The 20311-nt window shown below is 39.5% G+C and overlaps 1 protein-coding gene and 1 long non-coding RNA gene across 5 annotated transcripts in view; both read right to left on the reverse strand.

Moving 5' to 3' along the window:
• The window catches only part of LOC120291727 (toll/interleukin-1 receptor-like protein), a 77281-nt gene that overhangs the window by 17276 nt on the left and 39694 nt on the right, over positions 1–20311 (reverse strand). The gene's annotated exons all lie outside the window — the stretch shown is intronic.
• Positions 8267–11214, reverse strand: LOC104455087. Of its 4 annotated transcripts, XR_005549671.1 has the most exons (5): positions 10340–11214; positions 9186–9659; positions 8869–9010; positions 8495–8702; positions 8267–8372 (listed from the first exon to the last, which is right to left on the reverse strand). It is a non-coding gene; the product is annotated as an uncharacterized LOC104455087 (long non-coding RNA). The 4 variants fall into 4 exon arrangements; XR_005549670.1 differs by lacking the exon at positions 8267–8372 and having other exon boundaries at positions 8408–8702; XR_005549674.1 differs by lacking the exons at positions 8267–8372; positions 8869–9010 and having other exon boundaries at positions 8408–8627.

Genomic DNA, 20311 nt, shown 5'->3' on the forward strand with positions numbered 1-20311 from the left:
TTCAATTAACAAAGAAAAGGAAGTTTGCTTGTCAGTGATGTAGCACGACTAAACATGGGAGTACTCATTTCATACAATGAAGTCTTCAAACACCATCATCCCTATCAACTAGCCGAAACATGCAGACTCAAAACGGAGTCTTCAAATACTATCATCCCTATCAATTAGCTCAAACAAGCAAACGTCTCCTGCACGCATACGAGTTTCTCTCATAAATGCAAGTCAACCAGAAGAAAAATATAGAGATCAAGCCCCTCTTACAAGTCTAGAGGCCCCGGAGGGCTTCACTAGAATACCTAAGAGTTGCTCTTTGATTTTTCTGAATATGTTGCTTAATGAATCCACCTGGAATACTCTGCACATCTGCATGTTTGAACAACCAAGCTATGCAATTATTTGAGTGGAATGAGAAATCAAAGGATAAAATTGGAGGGCAAAGAACAATAAGGTAATAATTTGAGGTCGAGGAAATTTAAGGATTAATTTATCCTTCCGAAAGTGCTAAAGGATGAAAAGAAATTGCTAGCTAACATCCTTTTTTAGTATGTGTTATTAGTGAATATTGTTCTAGTGTTCTATTGGCTTAAATTATAAACGCTGTATAAATGGAAAAAACTCCAACAAGTGGACATCAATTGCTATAGCGGTTGTGATATTGTAGGCACTAACAATCATAATTGAGCTCTAGGTAGAGGTGACGTATTAAGTTCAAGATCATACAAGACTATTCATATAAAATGTAGGATCACCATTTTGAAAAAGGATAGTTATAAATTGAAATTGCGAGCTAATTTTAGTGTCTAATGAGAGGTCTAGGAAGATAGGACCATGAAAAACCAACTCAGAATGGCTCAATCTACATATAGACTACTTCCCACTAAAGCTATTCCTTCCACGCTGGGGGACTTCTTTATCTAAATCCTATGATATCATTTCATTTGGCGGCATGGCCGAGGGTAGAAAGGTGCGTGACTAGAAATCCCTTTTTCCACAGTTGAACAATGAGGAATTTTAGTAGACATTGATGTGAAAATTTCCTCAATTGACTAATCATGAAAAGATGCAGCATTGATTGGAAATTGCTTTGCCATACATATCATGATTCAGTTAATTTGACAGAATAAATTCTGAATGCTTTCCATATGAGAAGAAACTAACAAACTTCTCACATGCGAAAAGACTAATCACAAAATCTTGAAGAAATAAAAAAGAGACAATGAACAGAATCTGATTAAGTTCACCGAAGCTTGTAAAATCATGGTTACACCTTGAAATTTAGACTTGGTATATGGCTTAGGGAAGTGTATCTGATGTTACTACCCTCTACAATTCTAAAGGTCAGGTTGAGCCACTGGAAACCTTGAAGAAGCCCTAGATTTGAGAGATTGTCTCCTGAAATGGAAGTTACAGAATCAAAAGTAGTAATCAGCTTCCTCCGACTCACAACCCGTGCCCGCATGGTGATTATTGAGTCTAGGATCAAGGAAAGGCATCGTACACATTCAGGACCATTTCATTCATTGGAACAAAGCTCATGCATTTGTCCATTTTGCTGACTTGGAAGCATAATTCAGCCGAGCCATTCCGAAAATCACATTCTCACCAAAAGTGAGCTAAGTCGAAACTTCCTCTGCTATATTGTATTGCATAGTATTATCATTCAGCCAAGTCTTATTAGCGGTTCTGAAGTTGGATAGTCCGAACACGAATTGTCCTTTTCAGTAGAGCTCAAACACACGCCTCTTCTGCCTTCAGAGAAGTTTCTCTCATGAATGCAGCCCTGTCACGCCCCGATCCTCCGAGTGCGCGCACATTCCACTCTGGTCGATACAAATGCGACTTCCCAGGACGTGTCGCCGACCCATTCAATTTTATTACACATGCGGAAGCGAAACAAATCCCCTGACAACATTTAACTTGTCACGCCCCGATCCTCGGGCACGCACACATCCTTCTCACATGGTCGATTTTATAATGCGATATCCCAGGACTAGTATCGCCGACCCCTTCATTTATTAAGCACATGCGGAAGCAGTTAAAATCCCCAGACAATAAAACGATGGGATAAAAAAGCAGGGCCATACTTTTCATATTGAAACTTATAACCAAACTTTTATACAAAACACAAACCACTTCATAACTATTCACTTCAAAAGGAATTCTCAAAAGAAGATAGACTCTCAGTCCATCCGGGTCGTACTCAAGACCCCCTTCGGAATTATCTTCTTCTTCCAAAAATCATTCTCCTTAAATTTCACCTCCGAGTTCTCCTTCTCAGACTCCTCCTCATCAGCTCCTCAGCGGGATCCTGAAATGTTTTCCCCAAACTGGGATGAGACTACGTCTCAGCGAGTTCTACCCCACTAAGCCCGATTAGTAAACTATTATACTACAGGCTGCCTAAACACGCATAGCTCGAAGACGTACCTTAGCATCGATCCCACCGCAAGTCAAGCACAATTTACAATAGACACTCAAGCAATCATATCACCGATCGAAGCATCGATCAAATCGACCTAGTCGATTACAAGCCAACAAGACCACTCACGGTCATTTCCATTCAGTCAATCAATTCACAACATCAAATCAAAACAATGATCAATCGACCTCGTCGATTACATATCAGACGGACCATTCTGGGTCAATTCGATTATTCCATCTCACTCATTAATTACGAACTACGATCCTCATATCACATCTTAAGCAAAGGTGGAAGACACAGTCTCACTCGACAGCATTCAATATTTAATGGCTTTACGGTCCCACTCGACCACTTTCGATAATCGATACACAGAAATACGGCCACATAGGCACAATCTACGCTACACAGGCATGATCAACTATCGCCACACACAGGCATGATCACTTATTGCCACACAGGCATGATCAACTATCGCCACACACAGGCAAGATCACTTATCGCCACACAGGCATGATCAACTATCACCACACACAGGCATGATCACTTATCGGGTGGCAAATTACGGCCTCAACAGGCGCGACCCATATCAGGTGGCAAATTACGGCCTCAACAGGCGCGACCCATATCAGGTGGCAAATTACGGCCTCAACAGGCATAGCCATACTTCGGCGGCTTCCGAGGTTCAACTCACAACCTCTCATAGTCAAATTCTAATTGAATACCGACATTGATCAATCAGATCAATCTTGGGATGAATCCCCACATACTCATCAACTCACTCAATTTTCACACGATATTAACATACCTGATAGATCTTAGCCAAGAGTATATTCAATTTACTCTCACAAACTTCTCCACTTAATAGCCCATCAAAGCATTACAAATACTAAATAAACATACTTGGCCATTTACCAATCAATAATTCAATCTCAATCAATTCCAATCAATTTAGGGTAACTCCCCAAAATATCACAATTTATTTAATTCCACGCAACGTGGAGCTCAAATAAATAAACAGACTGCGCCACGACGATCAGCACGAGATTTCGGTCGTCGGCCATCAAAATCTTAATTTCCGAAAAATAAATAAATAATTAATTAATTTTAAAAATTCAATTTAGTACAAAATAAAGCCCGATTAAATAAACGGACTTCACCACAGTCATCAGCACAATATTCCGGTCCGGGCCATCTCAGTTGAATTTTCGGAAAATAAACAATTATTTAATTTAATTCCGAATATTAATATTTAAATACTAAAAATTCCACTTAGGCCCGAAAAGCCTAATTAGAGCCCACTAAGGGTCGGAAAATTCCCGAGATGCTTCCAATAATTAGTAGACCACGTCTACTTGTTAATTGCACAATCAATTTATCTAAATCACATCACAATTGACTAATAATTGCTAATTTATTTAAATCTAACAACCTAAACATAATTAATTAAATCTAAACCAACCTTAAGCATAATTAGCCAACTAATCCTGGATTAGTGAGATTACTCACCAAATCGCGCGCAAATCGGATCAATCCGACCGCGGCGACGCGAGGAACGATACTTCCCAAAGCAACTCGCGGATCCGGGGCGGGAAACGGCCCAAAACGGGCCCGAACAGGCTGGAAACCCATTTCGTGGGTTTTCGCCTTGGCTGGTCGGAGCAGATCCGGCGGCCAAAACGGCGAGGGAAGGCCGGCGGAGAGCAAGGGGAACGGGAAGTCCGGCGGGGCTGGGCGGTGGCGAGGTGGCCGGACGGTGGCTGGTCGGTGCGGAACAGGGGCGAAACAGGGCTGATTCGTGCGGCCTGGGCGTGCGCGGACGGCGGTGCGGCGGCGGGCGCACGGGCGAGCGGCTGTCGCGAGCGTGCAAGCGGCGGTGCGGCGGCGGGATGGGCGGCGACGGAGCTGCAGCTTCTGGTTCTGGTTCGCTCGCGAAGAAAGAAGGAGAAGAAGAAGCTGGTTCTGTCGTGTGCGGGAAGGAAGAAGAGAGAGGAGAGAGAAGAGAGAGATAAGCATTGACTGGTCAAAGAGGAAAAGAGAGAGAGAATAGGCGGTGGGGAAGGGCTACGCACGAGGGGGAGGGGAGAGAGAGAGAGAAAAAGAGAAAAGGAAAAGGGAAAGAAAATAATACTTTAATAAGAAAATCCAATTTTCTTATTTCTAGCATTTTCCTTTTCTCATTCCCTTTTATTTTCTTTCGGGTCTTCGATTTTTCCTCCGATAATTTCTTTCTTGAAATTTCGGACTCGGCAATAAATTGATAGACGATGAGACGGTCCTAAAAATGAATTGTGACACGTCTGAATATTCGATTCCCGAAACCAAATCAAATTCCATGGTTAAAATCGACCGGACGTGATTTTAGTCCAATCCAACCAATTAGGTAGCTTTTAGGATTTTACCATGGATATATCCCTTAATAGCTTCACCCAATAGGTTAGTTAACTCGTGAGTGATCAGCTCGAGAAAAGGACCATAGGCACGTCGACGAAATGCACATTTCCTTTTATCGAAACGGGTCGAATTTCAGGATGTCACATAACTTGGGATAGAAAAACAGGCAATCAATCACAACCAAACAAGCTTTTATAAACACATAGGTTTATATACAACACTGGATTGACTATAAAATAGACCGGCTCAACAAAAAGGAAGCGTCCTATGACCAACTTGTCGACACGTTCACCAATTCTTCAGCCTCCACCTTCCGAACTCCAGGACTTCCGGTCCTCCACGACCGTCATCTAGGGACCTGAAATATTATCCCACAACCGGGATGAGACTATGTCTCAGCGAGTCCTACCCTCTAAAACTCAATTAGGAAGAAAATACGCCTCCTGGGGGCTCTAGCCACACAAATAGGATAGATGACTTATCTTGCCTCAGTCCCTTTCCTGCACGTCAGTACAATTCATATTCAACAATGCTCGCACAAGCTCAAACTATCAACATACCCATCGGTCTATCAATTCAGTCAATCCAATTGATATCATACGATCCACACATCTATCAATTCATATCATCTATTAAACCATAACATCTATTCATCCATCAATACAATTACGACTCGCACAAGCTGATATATACATAGATGGTAGCTCACACAAGCTGATATATATATAGATCGTGCTCGCACAAGCTGATAAAACGATCTTAGCTCACCAGAAGCTGCCGCAATATTCAATATAGTATACTATAGCTCACCAGAAGCTGCCATATATATATGTATATCATAATTGCTTGCCCAAGCCGATACATATATATAAACCAATACTCGCCAAAGCTTATCATTCAATAATAAACCAACTCATATCTCAATTCAATCAATCAATCAATCCAATCGATTCAAACTGGTCATACAAACCAATTACGGTGCTTAAAAGCCAACAGGGTATTTTCAAGTTAAATACCACAACTTCATCAATATCACTCAATTCCACACTTTTGGAATAATTAACCATAATCATCAATCACTCAATTTCTCAATTTAAACATACAATTAACACAAACCGACCGCACTGCTGCGATCAGCGCGAAATTCTAACAACCGGCCATCCCGGCATAATTTTCGAAATTATTAAATAATTAAATTTAATTCCGAAAATTAAATAATTAAATATTATTTTATAATAATATAATTTAATAAAATAATATTTATAAATTCGAAATAATTATTTAATTAAAAATAATTAATTAGGGCTTAAACTAGATTACACTAATTTAATCATACAATTATCCCTAATTAAACATCCATTAAACTAATCATACAACTAATCTAATTTACATTAAAATAATCTAATTTAATCACATAAATCTAATTAGACTAATCTAAACACCCCTTAAGCGTCATTAACTCACTAAGCAAGAATTAGAGGATAAACTCACCGGTTTTGCGCGCCGGTGAGTTCACGGCGACCACGACGCCAAGGCGGTGGATAAACCCCAAAGCGGCGACACCAACGGAGGCTGGGAAGACACTGAAAACGGGCCTCGAAGTCTGGAACTTCTTGCTGTCTTCTGCTTCTGATCTGGGCTGAACTGCAGAGAAGAAACCAGCAACTTCAACGGCGAAAACGGGCCGATCGGAGCTCCGGCGAGTGGGTGGTTGGCAACCGGCGGCTCCCGGGGGTCAAGGGGATCTTGTAGGAGGTTGGGATGGGCAAAGGAAGGGTCGGAAAGGGGCGAAACAGCAAGAAAATGCGGAACAGGCGGAGCAGGGCGGAACCAGACGGTCCGGCGAGCGGCAGATTCTCTCAGGATTTCGGGACGACCGGAGAATCGTTCCGGCTAGCGGTGGGATGCTCCGGAACGGGCTGGATGTCCTCGTCACGGAAGTGGGTGGAGCGTTTGCTGATTCATCCGGTAAGTCGACTTTTAACTCGAATCTTTGGCGAAAGGTCAGCTGGAGCAGAAACTGGAACGAGGAGAAAACAGAGGAGGAAAACGGCCGACGATGGCCTTCCGGGTGTGCGACGATGGAGGGGCTGGTGCTGCTCGGTTCCTCTGGTTTTTGCTGAGCTTCTCTCCTTCAACAACAATGGAGAAAGCCAAGAAAAGAGGAAGAAGATGATCAGCTGAAGAGGGGGCCTCCTTGGTGGCTCACTAGAGCTCAACACTTGTCTAAACCTCATTTGCTTTGCCCCCACCATGACATCACATGACATCATCCACTCTCTCTCCTCAATCTTCCTCCACAACCTTGCCAATAGGTGCAAAATAGCTCTCCCCCCATGGCATACGAATTTGTTACATTTCCCTCTTCAATCTCAATCAATTTCATCCAATTCTCAACTAAGCACATCCAATTGAAGCCCAATTAAATCCATCAAGGTATCCTCGTCCGTCTCATGACTTTTTCCCATCAAATGATCCAACTTGCATCCCGAAGATTCAATCAAAACGACCCCTCGACAATTCTGAACAAAAACGGCATTACTTTGCTTTTCCGCCAAAAATCTCGGTTTGTAGAAAAATCATTCCTAAAATGAATTGTGACTTGACAGAACTTCCAATTTTTGTAATCGGGTTCAATTTCACGGTTAAATTCAATCTGGCGCGACTTTAGCGCGTCCTAATCTACCGGGTAGCTTTTAGGAATTTTCTGTGCAATTGACCTGTGGTTGATTATTCTCAAGCCACAAAGTGCATCTTCGACACATTGTCGACTCTCGATTGTCGTAGAAATCTCGAGGTTTCAAATACGGACACAAGGTACCAAAACGATAGAGGAATCGGTCTAGTGCCGATCAATAAGAATTGTGCAATTAGGTGGAATCACCCACACTGAATTACATGGTTCTGTTGAATCGACCTATCTCCGGTCTCTAATCGCTCTATTGCGTTTAGATTCCTTAACGGCTTCACATGATAGACTAGTTATCTCGTGAGTGGCCAACTCGAGAGAAGAAAGCTATAGACGCAAAGATGAAATGCCCGACTTATTTAATTGAAACCAGAATTGGAAAATCGGGATGTCACAAGCCCTGCGCGGGCAAATAGCTTTCCGTGATGTTCAGGGCTGGTGAGCTTCAATGCCATGCTTTGTCTTGAAATATGAAAGCCATGGTCTGCGGGCTTTTCGTAAAGTGCATCTTTAGGAATGAACCAAGAACTCCCTGCTCAAGGAGACATTTTGCAATTTTGTCATCAGAAAGGAAAAAACAACCAATGATTCTGAGGAAGACAGTATGAATATCCTTTTCAAAGCATGTAAAGGACAAAAAAAAAGTTATTGCCACGTGATTAATATCTAGATCTAACATAATCTAGCAACTCTATGTGATTTAAATCCAAGAGTTGTCATTGTCATGAGGATCTTACCATATTGCTTTTTTTTTTTTTTTTTTTTTTTCAGATATATTCACCTCATCACAATTTGGAAGAAAGGATAATCGAGTATAAATATGCTGGCCAGTTCGAGAGCTCTTCACAAGCCTTGACTCTCTTAGCTTACCTACAGCAGCCGCAAACAGAACACGAAAAAGGCTTTAGCGTTTTAGGCGTATTCTATTTTTTGTTATGTAAAACTCATATCTACTGATATAGCAACCTTAAATCAATAGATCTGAGTCTTACTAATGGTCTAGCTTCCTGAGGCCTATATACACACCAATCCATTTTCATCACAATGGAATCTGATATGACTGGCTCGGTTCGTTTCCATTATTTATGAGACTCCCCAACACATACATATGTACACAGGGGAGAGCTATAGACAAAGAAACATTACAATAATGAATTAGCTCCAACACAATTTCTCTTAGCCTAACGACGTGGAGAGTTCCTGCATGATATTTGAATCAAACATGAGAACAACGCAGTCAAGGGGAGAATTTGCTAATATATTAAGATTCACACTCAAAAAATCTTGTGATGAGCAGTTCGAATTTTGTCCCTGCCCAAACTTTTTGCTAATGAATGTGCATGGGAACTGCAATAACTTTGCAAACCTAATCATATTCCATTGCCATACAAAGCTGAGGACACTTGACTGGATGCAATTCATCACCCAAGACTTCAAGCTCAACCGAAACACCACAGCAATCGCCGGCCCATTCAGTCTCATCACATATATATGCATACACGGGAGATCTAGAGACAGAGAAACACTACGAGAATGAGTTAGCTCTAACACAGTTTCTCTTAGCATTAACTCTAACGCAATTTCTCTTAGCCTAACGACATGGACAGTTCTTGTATGGTATTTGAATCAAACACGAGAAACAACACAATCAAGGGTAGAATTAGCTAGTATTAAGATTCACACCTGGAAAATCTTGTGATGAGCAATTGGAACTTCTGTCCCTCCCAAACTCTGCATAGGAACCGCCATGAACTTTGCAAACCTGGTCAGATTCGATTTCCATACAAAACCGAGGACACTTGGCTGAATGCAATTCATCCCCCCGGACTTCAAGCTCGACTGAAAGGTCATGGCAATCGAAGGCATTCTCCACTTTCAGCAAGACAATTCCATAATTGCTGAGGCTCGGTTCCTCATATCAACACTAATTGGCGGATATTCTATCTCGGACATCCTTTCATCAATTATGGTGACACGGGAAATGGAGTCCCCTTCATATTCGAAGACCAAAAATTGAACCTCACAGATAGAGTAATGCTCTACATATTCATTCAAACCCTTTGCTAACCAAACCATCTCATCACATTTTTCCAATTCTACAAGCCAAATAATTGCACCATTCTCTCAAAAGCATCCTTTTGAACATTTTTAATATTCCTGTAGGAAAAATAAAACCCATAATCTTAATAAGCCTATGAGACTTGTTTTTAAATTCAAAATGAAGAACGAATAAACCAAAAAGGACGTCTTGAAGCACATACTTTTCAGTTCATTCAGATTTGGAATGTGGCATTAGTGAGTGTGCATGTGGATTGTGATCAACCTCATAAAACCCAATCGGCATAGAAGTACACTTCATTGATTCCTCAAGACTATATAAAGGAGTTATTATTTGGAATACTGAATTCATTTTGGACCAGTGAAAGTGACACTTCCAGAGTTCATCTAGATCAATGTAAATTAAGTCCTAACCAGCACTAGTGAATATGTGGATTCTGAACAGAAAATCATCCCTATCAATGAGTTTCTACATGCAGATGACCTTCTCTTGCAAATTTGGGCCGACCCAGCAGAAAAGAACGTACCCCCTCCCTTCCCCCCGGGAAAAAAAAAAGATCTCATCCACAACTCCTTACCTTCACCATCCATGACCTGTCCGAATACCTGAGAGTCACAATTTGCTAAATTTCCTGAATATGTTGCTTGATGAATTGAACAGGAGTCAAGTGCGCATGTACATGGTTGAAAAACCAAACATATGGTGAAGAAAATACCAAGACATAAGCAGACCCTAATGAGAGAATTAAATCGTAAACATAGTGAGTTTAAGGCATTACTTGTTAGTTTCAGGAGACAGTAAGCCACATGCCGAAAGCCATTAATCCAAAGTCAAGGTCAAAATCTATGCTCCCAGAATGCAATAGGGCACATTCAGAAGAAGCCTTGCAAGTCCTATGTATATTTAAAACATATCAATTTCAGCCACATAAATCACAATCACAAGGGAAAAAGCAAATACATTGATGACTGGAACATGGATGGAATTGAAAATTTAAACTAAAGCTGTTTGATTCTTTCAAGTGCAGCTCAAATAAAGTTTTATCAAACTATTGGTTCAATTTGACAAAATAAAATCTTTTTTCCCCCAAATCTGATTAATATAACAAAATACAATAGCATATCCTATTTGAAAACAAAATTATCAGTCATTAGATCTACAATGAAATTTCATAATCACAAAAAGCTAGCCCCTTAGCGATTAGGTCTTTCTCTTTAGTTATGGAGGCAGCAACATTCTTTGCAATTTGCTTGTCCATATGAGCATAGTCTCTTTGTGCGATTAATATATATATTCTACTTCTCTGACATTGAATCACATTGTCAAATTTCTCCAAATAAGAGGACTTGGATTCTAATTCTAAGACTCCTTAGGAATTGCTTTTCCAACGCATCTATCCACTAAAAAAGGAGACGATTGTTATCTTTTCGAACCTCCAACCACCAGCTTATGTCCCAACAATAGTCCTTTCATTATTTTCCCTATTTCAATTACTCCATTGTTCAGATAAAATTGCTAGTTTGAGGAACTGATGCTTTTAGACTCCAATGTGGAACGAATTTTGAAAAACAGAGCCCTTTGCTGAAGAAGAAGGCGATGATTGGGGAAGGTCTCTACGAAACTAGCTTCCAACTTCAACCTAATTCATGCGCAATAAGACACCAAAATGGGAAGAAACGTGAACTTATGAGTTTGCCGGGTTCAAGTGCAAGAGAGAACGAGAGAGTGATCTTCTTCTTTGAAGATGTCAGTGGAGGACCTCTATTGGTCCATGATCTGAAGTAGTGGACTGAGAAAATTACATGGAACGAATTCAAAAAGCAGAGCCCTAGCTGAAGAAGACGACGACGATTGAGGAAAGGTCTCTACGAAAACCGGAAGAAAATTACGCGCAACAAGACACGAAAATCGGGAAGAAATTCTGGCAGACGGGAGGAATGATATGTGCAGAAGCGGGAACTTACGATTCGTCGGATACAGATGCGGAGAGAGAGAGAGAGAGAGAGAGAGAGAGTTATGATCTTCTTCTTTGATGAAGTGAGTGGAGGACTGACTGTCCAGACTCGGCAGTGCCATCTTCTCTCAGTCCTGGCAATTCCCGACGCTTCCTTTTCGCTCCGTCCTCCATGAATGCAGCAAAGAGAGCCTTTGGCATCAAGGAGAAGGAGAGCCCTGCTTCGCTTCCTACTGTTTAGTGAAGGAGGAGGTGAGATCGATGGATAGATAGGGTTGATGATGATGCTGATCGGACGTCACCAATAATAGAAAAGTTACTAAAAAAGAAAAATTTAAAAACTTACGGTGCTGCCAAAAAATAAAAAAGAAACAAGAATGGATGAGAGAATGACATCAATCGAACCTTTACCGCTATTACGTGCATTTGTTCATGCTGATAACTTTTGTATGGTTGTATTGAGATCATCACCCTCTTCCCAATTCCCCTGCAATTTGTATCTAAACAGTGTCGCAATATATAGTCCCGGTGTGCTTAGCATACCCTTAGAAAAGGTCTTCATTTTTGGGCACTCTTCTACTTCAATAATATCCAAGGATGGGAACCTGAAGCTGCAAGTTGGGATGGAGGAGAAGCATTCTAGGCTTGGCAAATGTTGGAGTGTCAACTTATAAAGATTCTCAAACGTAATCACTTTTCCTTCTTTGTCTCCATCATCCGTCACTATTTCTTTCATTCTTTCACATCCTATTATAGTCATCCGTTCAAGATGCACCAAATTTGTGACCACTGAAGCGGTTACTAGATGTACCAATCCAGAGGAATTCTTCACCACTAACTTCTTCAGATTTTGGAAGGATGTCGTGGTCGGAAATATTGTTGTCAAATAAGGACAATCACAAACCATAAATGCTTCAATGCTCTGAAGAATTTTCGACACTAAGGAGTCTTCTCTCCACACACGCTTTAGGTTGTGTAGCTTGCTTAACTTAAGTTTTCTTAAATTTTCAAGCACAGAATGTTTTCCCTCTTCAACAAGCCCTTCATCCGGGAATATATCTTCAAAGGAGCTACATGATACCTCTAGGCTTTGTAGATTTTGAAATCTCTCTAGAAAGAATCTAGGAGGAAATACTGCCTTTTCATCATGAAAGCATGCCAATGTTAATGCTTTTGGCTTGCCAAAGTTGTCCTCGGGAAATTTTGCATCTTGTATCATCTGAATATTTTCATCAACTAATAAAAGTTTCTTTAACATAGGAAAGTCCTGTCAAATTGCCATTACAACATGAGAAGTAAATTCAACAAAGTTTTGGCAATAAATCATGTGTTGTAAAAAGTAAACCTATTTAGATGATTTGCATGGAAGGTGGCCATCTCCTTAAAGTTCATTATATCTCAAGAACTTTTTTTTTTGTCGAGACTTAAGCTTTTAAAAGTCTCGAGTAGAGGTTGTTCTGGTCAAGTGGATAGAGTGAATCTAAATTCAAGATCCCTACACTCACTAAATTCATCTTTTGTTAGGAATATCTTATCTTGTCAACAAAAATTTATCATCTTTAGAATCTTATGTAACGTGATGCGCTCATGATGTTACTAAAACATATGGGGTTCACAAATTTAGAAGTGTGCTTAAGATATAAGAAATACCTTATGTTGTCCGCAAACATATAGGAAAGGGGTTCTAGTTTTCTATAGTATTATAATAGGACAACATGACGACTATGAAGTGCACCAGTGTATTAGAAAATATAGTAGAAAATGGTGCACTAAGGTACTATTTTTTTTTTTTTTGTTTAAAAAAAATGAATAGATTTTTTTAGAGTTTGTAGAAGATGAAATATAGAAGAAAAGTTCAAATGTGCAACACGTGTCAATAATAAAGAGGACCTCTTGTCAAATTCTTATTGATGTCGCCAAGGAGTAGCATTAGGTTAGATTAGGAAGTTGTCAATAGAATACTATAAATATTTTTGTAACTCTAGGTAAGATATTAGGAATATCTGCATATCCACAAATGAAAGTATATGTAAGATATTAGGAATATCTTAACGTTGTCGACAAACTAATAGGTAAGGGAGATCATCTTTTCTATAACATTATAGCGTGACATGATATGCAATGGATATGATATAAGTGACTACTTTAAAGAACAAAGTAGAAACTAAGGGAGAGCAGCTATAATCATACCCTCTCAAATGAAGACTGAGCTTCTTGATCTAAAAGGTCTTGTTGATCATCTCTTTGAGCCCAACTGTTCATGGATCCCACAAAGGACAACATGTTCAGTTTGTCACAATGAGTCACTCGTAATTCCGTCAATAATGGCCAATTCAAAGTGGACAAGTTAAGACAGAAGCTCTTGAGTCGTGACATGTCATGTAACACCAAAGAGGTAAGTCTTGGGAAAAGATCTTGAGTAGTATTGGAGCATGAAATGTCATCCCCTCTAGCGACTATTTCCTCGATCTCACAAGACTCTACTTGAAGTTTTTCAAGTTGGGTTAAACTTGTAGCCACCCAATACGGAAACAAATTTTCAAGGCTCTTACAGTTCCAAACCTCCACTTCCGATAAACAATCAAAAGTCAAAGTTTCTTGAGGACCGTCAATCCATAATTTGCTTAAATTTTCCATGTGGGAGAGATCCATTGACATAAGTTGAGGAAATTGTACCTGCTATATTGAGAAAAAAAAATGACACAATGAATGTGATTACATTGAGTTATGACCTTAAAGAAAGAATTTCCAGGCTTCCCTCATTCTCACAGATCATGAGAAGTCAAGATTTTGTTAGTGACATAAATAGGGAGGGGTTGATTGATGCTTTTATACAAGTTGACTAATGACTAAGGCCAAGGATATTGCATTGCAACAAGCGTGAAATTATAAATGCATTTATAAATTAATAATACATTCAGCATTGACTTTTTGAGTGGCTTAATTGACAATTAAGGGTACGTAGATTTTGAAGTGATAAGACAATGTTGACTTTTCTTGATTACTCGGCAGATAGGCCCTATGCAAGTGGAACTTGGGGTCATTCAAACGGTTGCTAAGTAAGTCTCCAGATTCCGGTTCTGTACCTTTCAACTTCATCCTAATCCCCCCCTCCTGAGTCCTCTTTTTTTTTTTATAGTAGCTCTTGCATCACAATCAGAGAGAGAGAGAGAGAGAGAGAGAGAGAGAGAGAGAGAGAGAGAGAGAGAGAGAGAGAGAGAGAGAGAGAGAGAGAGAGAGAGGGGGGCTATTTCCAATTGGACGCAAAAGCATCTAAAACATAAGAAAACCTACAATGCAAAAATGAAAGAAAGAGAGAGAGAAATGGGAGCCTTCTTATTTATGCTGATGCCCGAATGAAGCCATTGACTAAACATCAATGACAGCTCACTCAACTATTTCTCTACGCAATTAAATGAGGACAAAGACACAAAGACAAAGAAGAACAAAATATGAATCTTGCAAAACAATGTTGATGCCATGGAGAAGTGAAAAGTTGTATTCTTGTAACGAATAAGCATGAAGACTAGCAAAAAGTTTAGGGAGCTTGCTAGGCAGTCCAATAGAACTATTGAAAAGAGCAACATTTAAATTCATTGATACAGAGTGAAAATTCCTGCTACATTAGTTTTGTCGACAAAGATTGATTATGTTTTAGATTTGTTTGCTTCAAGGTGAACATGCATAACAATTAGAGAAAAAGCAAGGGCATGCTAATGATGAGCCAGTCAACTAAGGATATGAATAGCGGGTGCGAAGAACTTAACCAGTGTATTTATTGAAGAAGGAATGGATGAAACTAATGCTTGGCTCAACATTATTTCCTCTATTTACCATTCAAATTTGAGGTGGAAAAATAAAAATAGAATCTTGCAATGTACTAAGTGATCCACCCCTTGGCAAAAAGTGGGTGTGCACCCGCTGATTGCATTTTGTTTGTATGGAGAAAATCAATTTTTTTTTTTTTTTTTGCTACATCATGACCTCCAACGAATTGTCCATTGAAAAGCAAGTATTTATATTTTTCATTTGGTTACAATATAATTAATGCAATTACGACTTGTCACAAAAAAAAAAATTTGACTTTCCACACTTCCTTAAATCTATTAATATTCTTAATTGAGGATTTTTATGAGTCTTTGAAATTATCTAATAATGTGGGAGAAATCAATTATTATATGACAGCTCATATTTGACACTAAAATAAAATTAACGCTATCACAACTTGTCACTATCAAAAGATTAGATGACAATTTTCATACTTCCCCAAATTTATTAGTATTGTTGGTTGAGTGTTATAATGACTTTTTGAAATATTCTTAGAATGCGGGGCTAGGTATTATATAACAACTTATACATGCAAATGACATTATAAATAAATAATTAGTGATAACTCTTAATTTTAAAAGGTAAACAAATATATAGATACTTGTTATAATTAAACATTCTACTCGCATAAAACAATAGAAATAATTGCGCAAAAGTATTAGAATAAGAAAAAAAAAAGCATTTCCTTTGTCAGGAAAAAAAAAACCCAAAACTTGTATGGAATCTGTAATAAAAAAAACGATATCATGCATTTTCAAGTGCCTTGGGTTCGACCCAAAAAAAAGTGCTGGAGGAGGTCGTCATTTACTGCGTTTAGTCTTCACATGAGGAGAACTTCATGAGACGGAATGGAATAGTTGATTGGATGATTGATTCCTATTATTTTAATTTTTTTTTATGTAGTTACGACATTGACTTAATATTGACTCTTTTTTGATCAAATGACTAAATATAAAAAATCTCAATCCCCCTCACTTTCCTCCTCCATCTCCAGCCACATTGAGCCCAACCTTCCCGCCTCCCTCCACCGTCACCAATGCGGAGTTGCCGGCACTGCGTCCAAGGCGACCATTGGCAGGCGTCCAACCCTCTCCGTCGTCTTTATGGTCTACCCATTCATGACGCCGCTTGTCCATGGCCATGTTCAAGCTCCGGCCCTTTCATCCATGGCCACTCTTCCCTGACATCTATTCCTCTGTTTTCTCTTTCGCCATTGGACCTCGCAGTCTATGGTTGTCGTGATCTCAAACTCGCTGTCGAGGTTCATGGCCATGGACAAGTTACGGTCGCCAAATCTGTGGAGGAGCCTCCTTGCGAGCCATAGACGAGCTAGGCTTGCGTCCATGTATGATACCAAATCTGGAGGCACGACTCCACTCTAGATCTGGACGAGCAACGACCACAAGCAGCCGTGATGATGGAGGGGTGGCTCGGCCATGGACGAGGCCGACCACGAGCCAATCGCGGGCGACGACGGAGGAGACAATGGCAGTCCATAAATTGTCGTCACTCGCGATAGTACTTCCAGATTTGCAACCATGGCTCTAGCAATAGCGGCTCGTCCATGGCTGCGAGTGACGGTGGTCGATTTCCAGATCTGCAACTTCGTTGTTATGGACGGCCAGATTTCGAGATCTGTAGAACAATGAGATAGACAAAACAGAGGAAGCTAGCCATGCTCGGCTTGGACATAGCGAGGGTCAGCCTAATCAAGGCACCGGTGACTCCGCCGTTGGTGACAGCGAAGGAGGGGTGGAGGTCGGGCGACTATGGACAAAGGAGGAGGAAGAGAGGGCTGAAGAGAAGACTTGTTAATTTTTCTTTGCCGGGAATCAACGCCTCGACCAAATCAACACTGAAATCGCTTTCACATCGGAGATCCACTTCGACCAGCCATAACCAACAAGCTCCGTTCGCGTAATCGCTCAGAACCCACGCATGCACGCACACGAGAGGAGGCAAGCTTCAGAGAAGCGATTCCAAAGCTTCGATTCAACCATTGGACGGACCACCCAATCAATCGCCCAAAAAAAAAAAAACAGAAGGTAAGAGGATGAGGGGGAGGGGGAGAAAGAAGAGTTATTGTTACTTGACTGTATGGATTTGGTTCACTTTCTTTTTTTCCCACGTCGCAAAGAGGAGGATCAAGTCAAATGAAATGACCGAGAGTGAACAGTTCTTAAGGGGGAGAAAGCTAAGGACGCGTTTGGTAACGATTCTATTTCCGGGAACTGATTCTGTCAAAAAATGATTATTTTTTATTCTATTCTTAGGAACTAATTATGAGTAAAAAAACGCGTTTAGTAACTGTCCAATTTTTTTTAATTCTCGGAATAGAATTACGTCTAATATTGTGCTAATTGATTTTGTTCCAAATCAATTTCTTTTAATTTTTATTTTTATTTTACTTTTTTACTTTTTTCCTTTACTTTTTACTTTTTTCATTTTTCTTTTCTTTTTTTCCCTTTTCTCCTATTCTTCTTCTTCTTCTTCTTCTTCTTCTTCTTCATGTGGTCGGTCGCCGATGCCGGCCCTCGTTGGCCGAGTCTCACCGGTGGCTAGGCCGGCCTCGTTGGGGCTGGGTGAGGTCGGCCTGGCCCCGGCGAGGCTCGCCCAGCCCCGCCGGTAGTTGGGCTTGCCTCCAGCGAGCTCGCCGAACCTCGCCCTGGCCTAGCGAGCCTTCGGCAAGCTTGCCGAACCGGTAGACGGCGACCAGCGGCAGCTAGCGGCGAGCGGTGTTGGGCAGCAATCACGAGATGACTAAAGGGAAGAATGAGACTTTCACTATTTTTATTCTTTTTTTGATTCTTAGACAAAGAATCACATTTTTTTTTTATTCTCAATTCTTGTCCAAATCTATTTCTTGGAACAAATTTGTTCTCGGGAACAAAAATTTTACCAAACGCGATTCTCATCCCAAACTAATTCTGGGAACAAAAAATTAGAATCAGGCACTATTTGGATGGTTACCAAATAGTGCCTAAAACACCAAATAGACTTTGTCTAATTTCTTCCTTTTTCTGTTTTTTCTTTTCCTTTTTCCAATGAGCGCACTGCAATTAATGGAGGCCGAGGTGGTGGTGTGGTTCAGGTATAGAGATGCACCTTCGCCAAGGAAAGAGAGAGAGGGAGCAAAGCCATACGAATCTTACACAGACTATATAATGCACCTAATTTTTTATCTTCGGTAGTGTTGTTGGTTGGATAATTTATTCTAATTTTTAAATTTTTTATTTTAGCTATGACATTTATGTTATGAAATACATTAATGAATGAATACATGAATGAATATTCATTATATTCATATTATCTAATGTACTTATTATGGTACATTTGTATCATACATTCTAAGTACATCTTCATATACAATAAATGTTTATCTCCCTTATCCAGTACATGTATCATTCGATACATTGATATTAATGATAAGTACATTCTTGTTATCCTATAAATATGAGTTTAGTTTTTGTTGTAGTCACATATAACAATCAGATAACAATCATACACTGGAAATAAAATTCTCTCATCTTTCTCTACGATCTCTAGTGTATGATTTTCTCTTCTCAATCTCTTTATTCTCTCTATTACATATTTGCAACGTAATATTTTACAACACGTTATCAGCACAAAGATCTACCGATTGAGTAAGTAATTTTTGTAATGTGGTTATTCTTTTTATTAATCAACTTATACTTCATCTTCTTCTATCAATTTTTCATTTTTATTTTTCTTGGCCCGAAGCCAAATTTCAAATCTAAAAGTATCATTCTACTCTTAAAGTAGCGGTGGATATTTGGAAATCCTTTTAATTAATTTAAGGATTTATTTTTGCAGGATTATGACAAATATTAAAAAGCTCAAATTCCACATCCTAGAAGTGAGTGGAAAGAATTATCTATCCTGGTGCCTTGACATGGAAATGCACCTCCAAGGGTAAGGTCTCGCTAATACAATAAAGAGGATAGAACCTCAAATGAAAATGATAAAGCAAATGCGTTGATTTTTATTCGTCGTCATTTGCATGAGAGCCTGCAAACTCAATATTTATCCATTCGAGACCCTCATATCTTGTAGAGGAGGTTGCAGGATAGGTATGATCATACTAAGACTGTTATCCTCCCTCAAGCACAATATGACTAACAAAATCTTAGACTGCAAGATTTTAAATCAGTGTCTAACTATAATTCCGTTTTATTTTATATTGTTTCTCGGCTTGAGTTATGCGATATTAAACTTGCTGATGTGGAATTATTACAGAAAACTTTCTCCACCTTCCATGTTTCAAATATTGTATTGCAACAACAATACCGGCTGCGTCAGTTTGCCACATACTCTAAATTAATTTATGTGCTTCTTACTGCCTAACAAACTAATGAATTGCTACTCAAAAATCATGATCTTAGACCTATTGGCTCAAAAGCATTGCTTGAAGCATATGCTAATTTTGAGAAAAATACTAGTCATTTTAAGGGCTGTAAGCGCAGGCAATAACATAATCCTAGAAGGGATAGCAAGAAATTTAACCGTCCTAGGAAATCAAACTTTGGCCTGAATCATGGCAAAGAAAAGAAGTCAAAGAAGATATTATTAATGAAAATATTTGTCATCGCTATGGCATGACTGGGCACTGGTCACGTACTTGTCGTACGCCAAAACATTTTGTTGATCTATACCGGGTATCTTTAAAGAATACGGGCAAGCGTGGTGAATCTCATGCCATTGAAATCAATTCTACTGTCATAACCACTGTTGATGCCAATAATATCTCCATTGGTGGGACACTTCTTGCTCCTAAAATAGTAAATGCATCCTTGGATGTCTCTAATTTATTTGAGGACCTCTGATTACTTTGATGAGGCATCAGATTGGTGGATGATAATTTAAACTTCGAATTTTATGTTGTTTCGTTTTGAATGTATTACTTTTTATTATTCTTTAATATGGTTATGAAATACTTATGAACCTTAT

Source organism: Eucalyptus grandis, chromosome 3 (assembly GCF_016545825.1).
Source record: "Eucalyptus grandis isolate ANBG69807.140 chromosome 3, ASM1654582v1, whole genome shotgun sequence".
NCBI classification, from domain to species: domain Eukaryota; kingdom Viridiplantae; phylum Streptophyta; class Magnoliopsida; order Myrtales; family Myrtaceae; genus Eucalyptus; species Eucalyptus grandis.